Raw genomic sequence first — 12,188 nt, 5'->3', positions numbered from 1 at the left:
TTTGTTTCACATGAATTTAGCTTGTTCTGATTTTGGGGTGATTTAGCCTTTAGGATTACTCGTGTGACCATAGGTCCTCAATCACTCGGATTTTCATTTTCGTTCCATTTGTGTGATTTGTTCCCTGAAATTGCTTGAGTGATCAGAGAGAACATATCACTCGAGTTCCAAATAGACAGATTTAATATATATATATATATATATATATATAGAGAGAGAGAGAGAGAGAGAGAGAGTAAAACACTAAACATTTTTCACTGTAAATATTAAAGAACATTATATAAAATACCCTTTACAAGTTTACTTCTATCTAACAACAAACGAGTAGAAACTAGAAAATGATGATTTTTTTTTTTTGCGCATAAGAAAGTGATGAATTCTAATGCTATGCTGCCGTACGTCATTTGCACTTCCAGTCCTCGCTCAGTTCCTCACTGCTAGCTACACCTTGAAGATCTTGAAGAAGACGCAGAGGTTGACCGCGAACGCGTTGATGGCGACGATCTCCGTGACGACGGTGAGGTGATCGACGGCCACCTGCTGGACGAACGGCGCCGGCGGGTGCAGTGCCACCGCGACGACGCCGAGCAGCGTGCCGAGGAACAGCGCGGCGGAGTTGTACCACAGCGCCCTCGCTTCCATCATCATCGACACTCCCGCCGCCGGGCCGCGGCCGCCGGCGGCGGCGGCGCCGGAGCCCTGCTGCTGCATGGACATCAGCAGCGCGAGCCAGCTGACGGCCACCGAGATGGCGCACTTCGCGGCGCGCGCTGGCGGCCTCGCGGCGTTGTCGGCGAGGAGGGCCGGGCGCAGGTTCAAGGGGAGCACCAAGGGGAGGTACTTGCCGACGAGGAGGATGGCGGAGAAGGCGACGAAGATGGGCATGTCCATTGTTTGATTTCCGCTTTGGCGCTGGGTTCCAAGTTTGGAGTGGCGGTTGGTGAACAAGAGCAGCTAGGAGCTCCTAACGAACACTGATATATAACGGTCTGGGAGAATCGTACTTGCATTAGAAAATGTTGCCGATCCCGCGTAAGGTAGAAGACGACGAGAGGAGCTCGAGCTACGCGGCTACGCGGGCTAAGCGTGTTGCAGTGTTGCACTTGCACGACGACGTACAGTATGGTTTAGACGTTACTGAGTTGCATGTACTAATCTCGTTCTCTGGAGCGCAACGGAGAAAATAGTACATGGTTACGTTTACTTGGTCGATCGAAACCATGTGTGAAAAGTTGCAACATGTGACTAGGTAGATCGATGCTGCATTGATTTGGTCTTCGGCTCTTCGCTAATCGTACGTTGACATCATAGTTGATGCTTCGGTGGTGAGAGTAGTTTGACCTTTGAGGTGAACAAGGAACGTGTTGGATGCTGCAACATTCCCACATCAATCTTTAAACATCAGTTAATTTGTCGTTTATTTTATCACAAACATTATTCCTAGATCAATTTTGACCATCAGTTTAGTTTGTTTCTTTTTCACAAACATTCTGAGTAGTGAAAGTTTGGGAGTGGATGAAGTCATCTTCAACCTCTAACGCCCCCCTGGCTAATTAATTCGTCCCTGATTCCGAGTTTCATTGCTGATTTATACTGTAAGAGTGCATATAGGACGAAAACTTGGATAGGAGATGGGCAACTTAAAGGGGTTCACTAGAATAGAATGGTTGTGTTTTGAATTGTAATCAGGTTTGTATGTCTTTTGTTGGCAAAGGTCAGAAGTACCGTTCAAAGGCTTTTGTACCATATATCTCCAAATTTTAACTAAAAAAACTTCCTTTGTACAAAAAAAACACACACTAGAGAACATGAGTTTGGATTCCTTTAGGCCTTCCACGATGCGAAGTGATGCCCAGAATAAAAGTAGGACCAATAATCTCAGAGAAATAGGCATTGGTTGGTTGTGCCGCACTGTGAGCATTGGTTGCATGGCGAGCGTGAGAAATAAAAAACAAAGAAAACAACAAGCCAAGCCTGGTGCAAGGATTGTAAAAGAGTATTTATTTGTAAAAACACAACAGCCCAAACATCAGTCTAATAATTCCTCTGTCCCCGAATAAATAGATTCTTAACAAGTTTAGGAGAGATTAGTATGATAGAGAAAAGATCATACTACCCTTCATCAGCTAAGTAGTTGCACACCAATGGGTGGTTGTTTCAGTAGCACACTAATTATAGCACTTACTACACACATTCAACTAGAGAAACTCAATATTGGATTGAGAGATAGGAGGGGTGCAGTAAATGAGGAGACTCCGAGAAAATTAAATATGATGGTGGACTATTCAACCTTCAGAAATTGATTTATTTATAGACACATTTTTGAGTTATAAATCTATTGATTCAGAGACAGAGAGATATGCTACATAAGCATTGCTGCTCACTGGGCGTTGGGAAGCCTGGAACAACGTTTTAAATTCATCCAATCCATGTTCCATGGACAACTATTGAGCCACCGAAAACTAGGAGTAGTAAAATAAATTCTGGGATAGATGACAGAAACAGAAGTAGCAATTGGCGATTATAAATAATAAATTCTGTACAGTGTTTATTTAATCAAAATTCTGTACAATATTACAGACACAAAGGGATGAAAAGAATCAACTGAAACTCTGAGCTGCGGCAAATCATGCAACTTAATTTGTGAAAACGTATGTATAACCTGTTAATCAACCTAGCTAGCTAGTCAACTTCATTTCTCGGGCACGGCTGCATGTCCGAAACTATAGTGCCCGCTGCACGGCGCACGCGCGCGCTTCAGTCCTTGAATGGCGTCTCACTTCTGCATCATCTCGACAACCTTGAAGAAGATGCAAACGTTATGCGCGAACGCGGTGATCCCGACGGTCTCCGTGAACCAGGTCAGATGTTCGACGGCCACATCGACGACCGGTCGCCGCCGCCGTGCGTGCGGGTGCAGCGCCACGGCGGCGCCGCCGAGGACCATGCCGAGGAACAGCGCGGCCGAGTTGAACCACAGCGCCCTCCCCTCCATCGCCACTTCCGCCGGGCCCTGCTGGCCGCCGGCGGAGCACTGCTGCACGCTGGATACCAGCAGCACGAGGCCGGCGAAGGCCACCGAGACGGCGCACTTCGCGGCGCGGGTTGCCGGCGTCACGTCGTCGGTGCCCGCGTGGAGGACGGCGCGCGCGTTCACGGGGAGCACGAAGGGAGGTACCGGCCCACCAGGATGATGCCGGAGAAGGCGACGAAGAACGGCAAGTCCATGCTAGCTTTTGCTGTATTTGGGCGCTGGCCGGCCGGCGTTCGGTTGGTGGTGGTTCGTGATGCGCAGACTGTATACGCTACTAATATATATGGTATACCAGTTTTTCAGAATCGGATTTTCTGATTATAAACGACTACCGCGTAAGGTAGAAGACGACGAGCGAGGAGACCTCGACGAGGTCGTCGCTTCGTCGTGGTTACCACGGCGGCGAACATGCATGGCGAGCAGCGAGCTAGCGCGGGCTAAGCGTGTTGCTCGGCGTACAGTACGGTTTAAAAGCGGAGGTCTATTGCATGTATTTTTTAGTTTTTTTAACAACGCAATCAAAACTAGTGTTGGATTACATTTACTTGGTCTAGTAGTACGTATTTGTGATTTATGCTGTATGAAAAGCTCAAACGGCTTTCGTGTTGACTCGGTCGTGCACTGAAATCTGTCGTTGACATCATAGTTGACTCTTAATACTAGTTCAGAGCTGGTGCAATGCAATGGAACTCCTAGATCAATTCCGACCATTGTTTTACAATGTAATATCAATTATTAAAGCATATCGTTTTCATTGAAATCTGGTTACCCCAAATCATTTTGCATGGTGACTTTTCCTTACCAACCAGACGAGAGAATTCAGCTTTTTCTTTGAGCAGTGGGAGTTCAGTTGAATTTTGTGTATTTATGATGGGACCTCGTGTATATATGGCTGAAAAAGATAAATCATTTTGAACGTCAGTCACGTTTTTCAGCCTACTCTCCTTTATTTCTAGGCCTTCAACAATGAAAATTGATAGATCCATCTTGTGACAACTCAACCCAAATTTGGCAGGTCTCTAGTTTCTCCTAAAAATGCTCCAGCTTCGGCTTCTCTCATGAAGTACTTGCTTCTCTGGTGGAGCTAAAACTATTTTGAAAAATGTTTGTGTAGCACCTGGTTTTAAGAACAAAACCAGATACACACCATATGTGAGGCTAGGAAATCAAATCTCACATATAGCTACAAATAAGGGGAATATCAATAGATAATGCACAATATATAACGTACTTAGTATATAGAATATAACCTTAGATAGCAAACAACGGAAAAACAACTCTAATCTTCGAGTGGAGACTCTAATTCCACAGAGACAACTGACTGGTTGATTACAAGCCTAATTCCTCCAAACTCTAGCAATCTGGTACCCATCCGAGATTTTTATCCAAATAATTAAAAAATAAAGCAAGCGTAAGTACATGTCGTACTCAACAAATATATCATGGGGTTCATGGGGCTCAAAAGGCTGACATTGGTTAACTGCGATTAGCTTTTAATAAGTCATCTTTTAGCAATTGGGTGGCAACAAGTTTATCACAAGCCCATAAATACATGATCAGGTAAATACGAATAATGAATAGCATAAACAATTAACCATTATTGAGCATTTTCATCATCTATATCATTAGTGTTCATCATCTATTCCGTAAGAGTTCTAAGTCCGCTCATGACCGTGAGCACGGCTGATATACCAGTTTTACACTCTACAGAGGTTGTACACTTTTACTATGAGTCATGATTTACCCTTTCGCGCGATGTAGCTAATCTCTTGACCCACTTCCAAGGAAGATCGACAGGGTTGTCGGGTACCATAAAAAGGGACCCCCTAAGCAAGGACCGAAAAAATCGCTTAGAACCTTGTCAAAATCGAAGCTAAGAGACAACCACCGGTAAACCCCCACCTTATCAGAGGCTCGGCAGGATCGCCCGGCCCACCTCGAACAATATCCGGGCTCATCCGAGGCGGGCTCGGCCCAAAAGGAAACCGTAAGGCCTCGGATGAGGTGTCGGTTCTCCGCCTCGCTCGAGGCCCCGCACGTAAGGCCTCGGATGAGGTGCCGGTTCTCCGCCTCGCTCGAGGCCCCACACGTAAAGCCTCGGACGAGGTACCGAATCTCTGACTCGCTCGAGGCCCCGCCCATAAGACCTCGGACGAGATACAATTCTCCGCCTCGCTCGAGGCCCCGCACGTAAGGCCTCGGATGAGATACCAATTCTCTGACTCGCCCGAGGCCCCGCCCGTAAGGCCTCGGACGAGTTGCCGATTCTCCACCTCGCTCGAGGCCGGCTCGGCAACAACCCCGTCGCCTCCGCCTTGACCAACTTCTTTGACAGCACGCCACGTCCAACTAACGCGTTCAACCGCTCCCGCGATATTAGCCGAACAACGGCTCGACACAGCGGAGTGGCCGATGGGACGTGAGTCACATCGACGCCATGCCGTCCAGGACAGGACGGGGCAGGGGTTTCCGACCGCTGTGCTCGGCACTGTACCCACGACTGACACCCATGCGGCACTGTGCTGCCTAACCCCATCTGCTCCGAGGACAGCGCGGCATGGAGAGTCAAGTTTGGGTCCCTGTAGCCTCGGAATCAGCGCACAGGACCAATTGCTCCCTCCGAGCCTCGGCTATCGGCTTCGGGGTCTCGGTAGCCTCAGGATTCACGCCCGCCGAGCCCCCCACGATGGTTCGGCCTCTGCACCGACTGGGCCTCGGCTCTCTACGTTATCAACATACAGCGACCGGCACGTCATCCACAGTATGCGCCATGCCCTGCACCAAACCATCACAGGACCTCCCACGCCGCATAGGATCAGGCGGCTCTAGTGCATCGAGGACAAGACCACTCCGTCGACCATACCGCCATAGTGACGACCTACAGGGCTCGGACATACCGCCTCCGCTCACAAAATGCCATGTAGCGAACACATGTATCGCCCCTATCCCCCTTCAACTATAAAAGGGAGTGACCGAGGCCATTTCTAGGCGCTGACACATGGAGACGAGCGAACTCACGAGAACACGAACTCACGCGCAGACAGAAGGTAGACTCACGCATAGGGACACCCAGGCACACACGAACAAGCAACTCACGCCACTACACAGAGACCTAGGGCTAGCTCCCTCTCTCGCCCCGCTTGTAAACCCCTACTACAAGCACTTCGGTGCAAAGAATACAAGATCAATCTCTCAGACTGGATATAGGGCACCTATTGCCTGAACCAGTATAAACCTTGTGTCTCTTTGCATCACCATCCGGGATTAGGGGCACGCAGTACATTTTCACTAGTTGGTTGAGGGCTCGCTAGTCCAAAACACCGATAGTTGGCGTGCTAGGTAGGGGATCTACTACGTGTCAGCTTCATCATCCCAACAAGTTCCAGATGGCAGACCCCGTGCGACCACTTCATCTTAGCACGATGATCTGGTTTGGGAGCCTAGAGTTCATGTCTCTAGGATCTGAGTACGATATGGTACTCCTCACACCCAGAGCCCCACCAACCGATGACGACATCATGCACCAGCAGCCCAGGCGCAGGTGGCGCTCGGGCCGCCGCTCTCGTCGCGCTCGCCAGGCACGACGCGGGCGGGACCGCCCTAACACCGCACAAACTCAGGGTGACGCACTACACTCCACCGGTACCCCATGCCCGGCTGTTGGTACAGAGTCCCTGGTTGGGGACCTGACCGGCTTAAGCCTGGGCAAGGGAAAGATGCCGGGGGCATGCGGAGATGCCCCGTCATCAAGCTCTGCCCCACCACCTCCTGAGGAGTCGACTCCGGCGGAGCAAAGCCGGCGATGGCACCATCCCCGTACCCCTTCGGGTTGAGAAATGCCACCGCCGCCTATGCTTCCGCTCACGCGGAGCCCTCAGGATGCCACCAGCGCTTTGCCCTCGACCTCGACGCCATAACCTCGACCCACACCCACACTGACTCCTCGGAGGAGGACGAGGCGTGGGTCGAAGCGGACTTCTCTGGGCTTCGTAACCCTAAAGCCATGTGCCTCTTCCTGGCCGCGAGCGACTACTGCTTCGGCTACTCCGACTCTGACGACGAAGGCACTTACGATCCCACTCGTGAGTGCTTCTACATCGAGTTCAGGATGCCGAGCATGGGCGATGAGGACGAAGGGGCATGCAGTTGCTTCCTGCAATGCGAGGGGACAGGCGACCCTGCACCTCCATGCATCGAGCCTTTGGCAGCGTGGAATGAGAACCCTGCCCATGAGGAACTTCGACGCCTTGACCTAGAGCAGCTCCGTGAGCTCCAGGCCAAGGTCGAGCAGGACCGACTCCTTCTGCAGCAGCTCTAAGATACCCTCGAGCAAGAGCAGCAGGGTCGCAGTGATGGCGGAGCAACTCGGTGGAGGGCTCGCGACGTCAACCACCGCATCAACAACAACGTAGGGGGCGAGCAACCCCCTATCTTCAATCGTGCTAGCCAGAACATCGCAGCGGTGGCGATGCTACTCCGGACTATGCCTAAGCCCTCTACCACAGAGGGGCGACTGGTCCACGGTGAGCTCTGAGACCTCCTCGAGACCGCTGCGGTACAGCAGGCCAAAAGCTCCACCTCTAGATGGCATGGAGGTGCCTCGGAACTACCCGTGGCATTGCCTTGGCAGGGTAGAGAGGCCTCGGTTCGTCCCGAGGCTGCTCGGGCACCAACAACCAACAAGGCCCCCTCGGTGCACGATCACCTTGGCGACCAATGTGAGGCACAAGGCGACCATGATGTGGTCAGTAGGCGACGGTGCCACGACAACGAGGGGCCCGCCTGAGGCTACCACCCGCACCAAGGTGGTCGCTATGACAGTGGGAAGGACCACAGTCCTTCTCCTGGGCCACCTGGCCCTCAAGTCTTCAGCAAGGCCATCCATGGCGCTCACTTCCTGGCCTGGTTTCGGCAACCAGCCAACCTCGCAAAGTACAGCGGCGAGACCAACCTCGAGCTATGGCTGGCTGATTACCACCTAGCTTGTCAGCTAGGTGGCATGGACGATGACCTGCTTATCATCTGCAACCTCCCGTTGTTCCTGTTAGACTCAGCACGAGCCTGGCTCGAACACCTCTCTCCCTCATAGATCCACAACTGGCGCGACTTGGTAAAGGTCTTTGTCAGGAATTTCCAGGGCACATACGTGCGCCCTGGAAACTCCTGGGACCTCAAGAGTTGTCGCTAGAAGCTAGACGAGTCTCTCCGAGACTTCATCCGATGCTTCTCCAAGCAATGCACCGAGTTGCTCAGCGTCGGTGACTCAAAAATCGTCCAGGCATTCCTCTCTGGCACCTCCTGCCGAGACCTGGTCCGAGAGTTAGGCCGGAACGTGCCAACCTCAGCGGCCGCACTCCTCGACATCGCTACCAACTTTGCCTCGAGCAAAGAGGCTGTCGGGGACATCTTCCCCGACAACGATGCCAAGGGAAAGCGGAGGGACAAGGCCCCCGGGGCCTCAGCCCCCCACCTCCTCAAGAAAAAGAAAAAGGGTCGCCAGGGGAAGCAAGAGGTCCTCGAGGCCGGTCTTGTCACAGCAGCAGATCGCAAAAATCCCCGAGGCCCTACCAGAGGCCCTAGGCTCTTTGACGACATGCTGAAGAAGCCCTGCCCTTACCACCAAGGCTCGGTGAAGCACACCCTCGAAGAGTGCACAATGCTCTGATGTTACTACACCAAGCTCAGGCTCCCCAATGACGATGCCAAGAAGAAGGGCGCCGGCGACAGGGACGATGACAAGGACGACGGGTTCCCCGAGGTGTACAATGCCTTCATGATCTTTGGTGGGCCTTTAGCGTGCCTCACGGCACGTCAGCAAAAGAGGGAGCGCCGAGAGGTCTTCTTGGTTAAGGTGGCCACTCCTCAGTACCTTGACTGGTCTCGGGAGGCAATCACCTTTGATTGGGATGACCACCCTGATTACGTCCCAAACCCCGGGCAGTACCCACTCATCGTCGACCCGATCATCGGCAACACCCGGCTCACCAAGGTGTTGATGGACGGAGGCAACGGCCTCAACATCCTCTATGCCAACACCCTAGAACTCCTGGGGCTCGACCAATCACGGCTCCGAGGTGATGCCGTGCCCTTCCACGGCATCGTGCCAGGGAAACGCACGTGACCCCTCAGGCGCATTGACTTGCCCATCTGCTTCGGCACTCCCTCCAACTACCGCAAGGAGGTCCTCACCTTCGAGGTGGTTGGGTTCAAGCGGGCCTATCACGCCATCCTAGGGCACCCATGCTACACCAAGTTCATGGCGATCCCCAACTACACCTACCTCAAGCTCAAGATGCCGGGCCCCAACGACGTCATCACTGTCAAGTCCATGTACGAGCATGCATATGACTGCGATGTCGAATGCATCGAGTACGCCGAGGCTCTCATGGAGGCCGAGACCCTCACTATCAACCTCGACCGACTTGGTAGCGAGGTGCCTAACTCCAAGCGTCATACCAGGACTTTTGAGCCCACGGAGGCCGTCAAGCTCGTCCCAGTCGACCCCACCTACCCCAACAACCGAGCGTTGAGGATCAGCGCCACCCTCGATAGCAAATAGGAAGCCATGCTCGTCGACTTTCTCCACACGAATGCCGATGTATTCACATGGAGTGCCTTGGACATGTCGGGTATACTGAGGGAAGTTGCTGAGCACACCTTGGATATCTGGGCTGGCTCCAGACTGGTGAGGCAGCGCCTGCACCGATTCGATGAGGAAAAGCGTAGGGCCATCGGCAAGGAGGTGCAGAAGCTTTTGGCGGTCGGATTCATCAAGGAAGTGTCCCATCCAAAGTGGTTAGCTAATCCTATATTAGTTAAGAAGAAAAATGGGAAGTGGGGGATGTGTGTAGACTACACCAGTTTGAATAAAGCATGTCCAAAAGTCCCTTTCCCATTACCTCGAATCGACCAAATCATTGACTCCACTGCGGGATGCGAAACCCTATCTTTCCTTGATGCGTATTCCGGTTACCATCAAATCAAGATGAAATAATCCGACCAGCTCGCGACTTCTTTCATCACACCATTCAACATATACTGCTATGTGACTATGCCATTCGGCCTCAGAAACGCAGGGGCCACATACCAGCGGTGCATGACCTAGGTCTTTGGCGAGCACATCGGGCGAACCGTCGAGGCCTACGTGGACGACATCGTGGTCAAGTCTAGAAGGGCCAGCGATCTCGTCGATGACCTGGAGATAGCCTTCAAATGCCTCAGAGAAAAGGGCATCAAGCTCAACCCCGAGAAGTGTGTCTTCAGGGTCCCCCGAGGCATGCTCTTGGGATTCATAGTCTCGGAGCGCGGCATCGAGGCCAACCTAGAGAAGGTCTCGGCCGTGACCAACATGGGACCAATCCAAGATCTTAAGGGAGTGCAGAGGGTTATGGGATGCCTCGTGGCCCTGAGCTGCTTCATCTCGTGCCTCGGCTAAAAAGGCTTGCCCCTGTACCGCCTCTTGAGAAAGTCCAAACACTTTTCTTGGACCCCCGAGGCCGAAGAAGCCCTCACCAAGCTCAAGGCACTGCTCACCAATCCTCTCGTCCTGGTGCCACCGACCAAGGGCGAGGCCCTCTTACTTTACGTTGCCGCAATGACCCAAGTGGTCAGCGCGGCCATAGTAGTCAAGAGGCAGGAAGAGGGGGCATGCTTTACCCATCCAATGACATGTTTACTTCATCAGTGAAGTGCTCTTTGAGACCACAACACGCTATCCCACATCCAGAAACTAATCTACGCCGTAGTCTTGGCTCGACGCAAGCTGCGTCACTACTTCAAGTCCCACCCGGTGACCGCGGTGTCGTCTTTCCCCCTAGGAGAGATAATCCATAACCAGGAGGCCTCAGGTAGGATAGCCAAGTGGGCCATCGAACTCATGGGGGAAGCCCTGTCTTTTGCGCCTCGGAAAGCAATTAAATCTCAGGTCTTGGCTGATTTTTAGGCTGAGTGGACCGATACCCAACTGCCACCTGCTCAAGTCTAGGTAGAATGCTGGACCATGTACTTTGACGGGTCCCTGGTGAAGACCAGGGCAGACGCGGGTCTACTCTTCATCTTACCCCTCAGAGTGCACATGCGCTACATGATTCGGCTCCACTTCACCGCCTCCAACAACGCAGCCGAGTATGAAGCCCTCGTCAACGGCTTACAGATCGCCATCGAACTTGGAGTACGGCGTCTCGATGTACGAGGCGATTCATAGCTCGTCGTCGATCAAGTGATGAAGGAGTTGAACTGCCATGACCCCAAAATGGAGGCGTACTGCAAGTTGGTACGTCGCCTAGAAGACAAGTTTGACGGTCTCGAACTCAACCACATTGCGCGAAAATTCAATGAGGTCATAGATGAACTGGCAAAGATGGCGTCGGCACGGGCCCCAGTCCCCCCAAACGTCTTTGCCAGATACCTCCACAAGCCTTCTGTCGACTATGCCTCAACGGCGGGAGAGGGCCCACCGATCGAGCCCATCGCAGGGCCTGAGGCCCCCCTTTGTCACCGAGGCCCCCGTAGCTATGTCGCTTCTACCCTTAAATTTCCAAGCATTATATACATTGTTTCTCAAAATACAATAAAGAAGTGTTCTTTAGTCATTCTAATTTTTCGAGAAACCCCCCGAACCTATCGATGGGGGATCAGCGTCACGATAATGCTGTAAGGGAGACTCGGCTCTACCTCTGTAGAGGTGCCCACCATGGGGCTCGAACAAGACTCAGCTCTGCCTCTGCAGAACTGAGCCTCCCTCGGGGGCTAGAAGGGGGGAACCCCCCCTAATCCCAAGCACCATTTTTTAGTCGTTTTTCGAAAAAATTTCTACGCCAAACTCTCTAGCGTGCTCTGACAAATCGATTGTAAAAAATCTAAGGACCGAAAGTCTGTCTCAGGGCCAAAAGGCCGGCCGAGCCGCAAGATGGCCTATGCCTCCGGGCTACGGCAACTCCCTCACCACCTTTTGCCCAAGGGGTAGCTTAGGCTCCAAGGAAGCTTTTTGCAAGTGATATGTTCAGAGACGAGGCAAAGGGCAGAGGCTTGGAAATACAATAAAAACGATTAAAAAGCGTATACACACGAGTACTTTAAAAGGCCTCGACAGCCACCAGCGTTATGATACGGTAACATAAGTCCTAATCTATTTACATGGCCCCTTTGGCCCAGG

At 52.2% G+C, this 12,188-nt stretch overlaps 1 pseudogene; it reads right to left on the bottom strand.

The window, feature by feature from the left end:
• Positions 1-2,609: 2,609 nt before the first annotated feature.
• On the bottom strand, positions 2,610-3,228 carry LOC136499131 (uncharacterized; annotated as a pseudogene).
• Positions 3,229-12,188: the final 8,960 nt, after the last annotated feature.

The sequence above is a fragment of the Miscanthus floridulus genome, chromosome 13 (assembly GCF_019320115.1).
Source record: "Miscanthus floridulus cultivar M001 chromosome 13, ASM1932011v1, whole genome shotgun sequence".
NCBI classification, from domain to species: Eukaryota; Viridiplantae; Streptophyta; class Magnoliopsida; order Poales; family Poaceae; genus Miscanthus; species Miscanthus floridulus.
The sequence above is the reverse complement of the archived record's forward strand: the minus strand, read 5'-3'. Positions and strand labels throughout refer to the sequence as shown.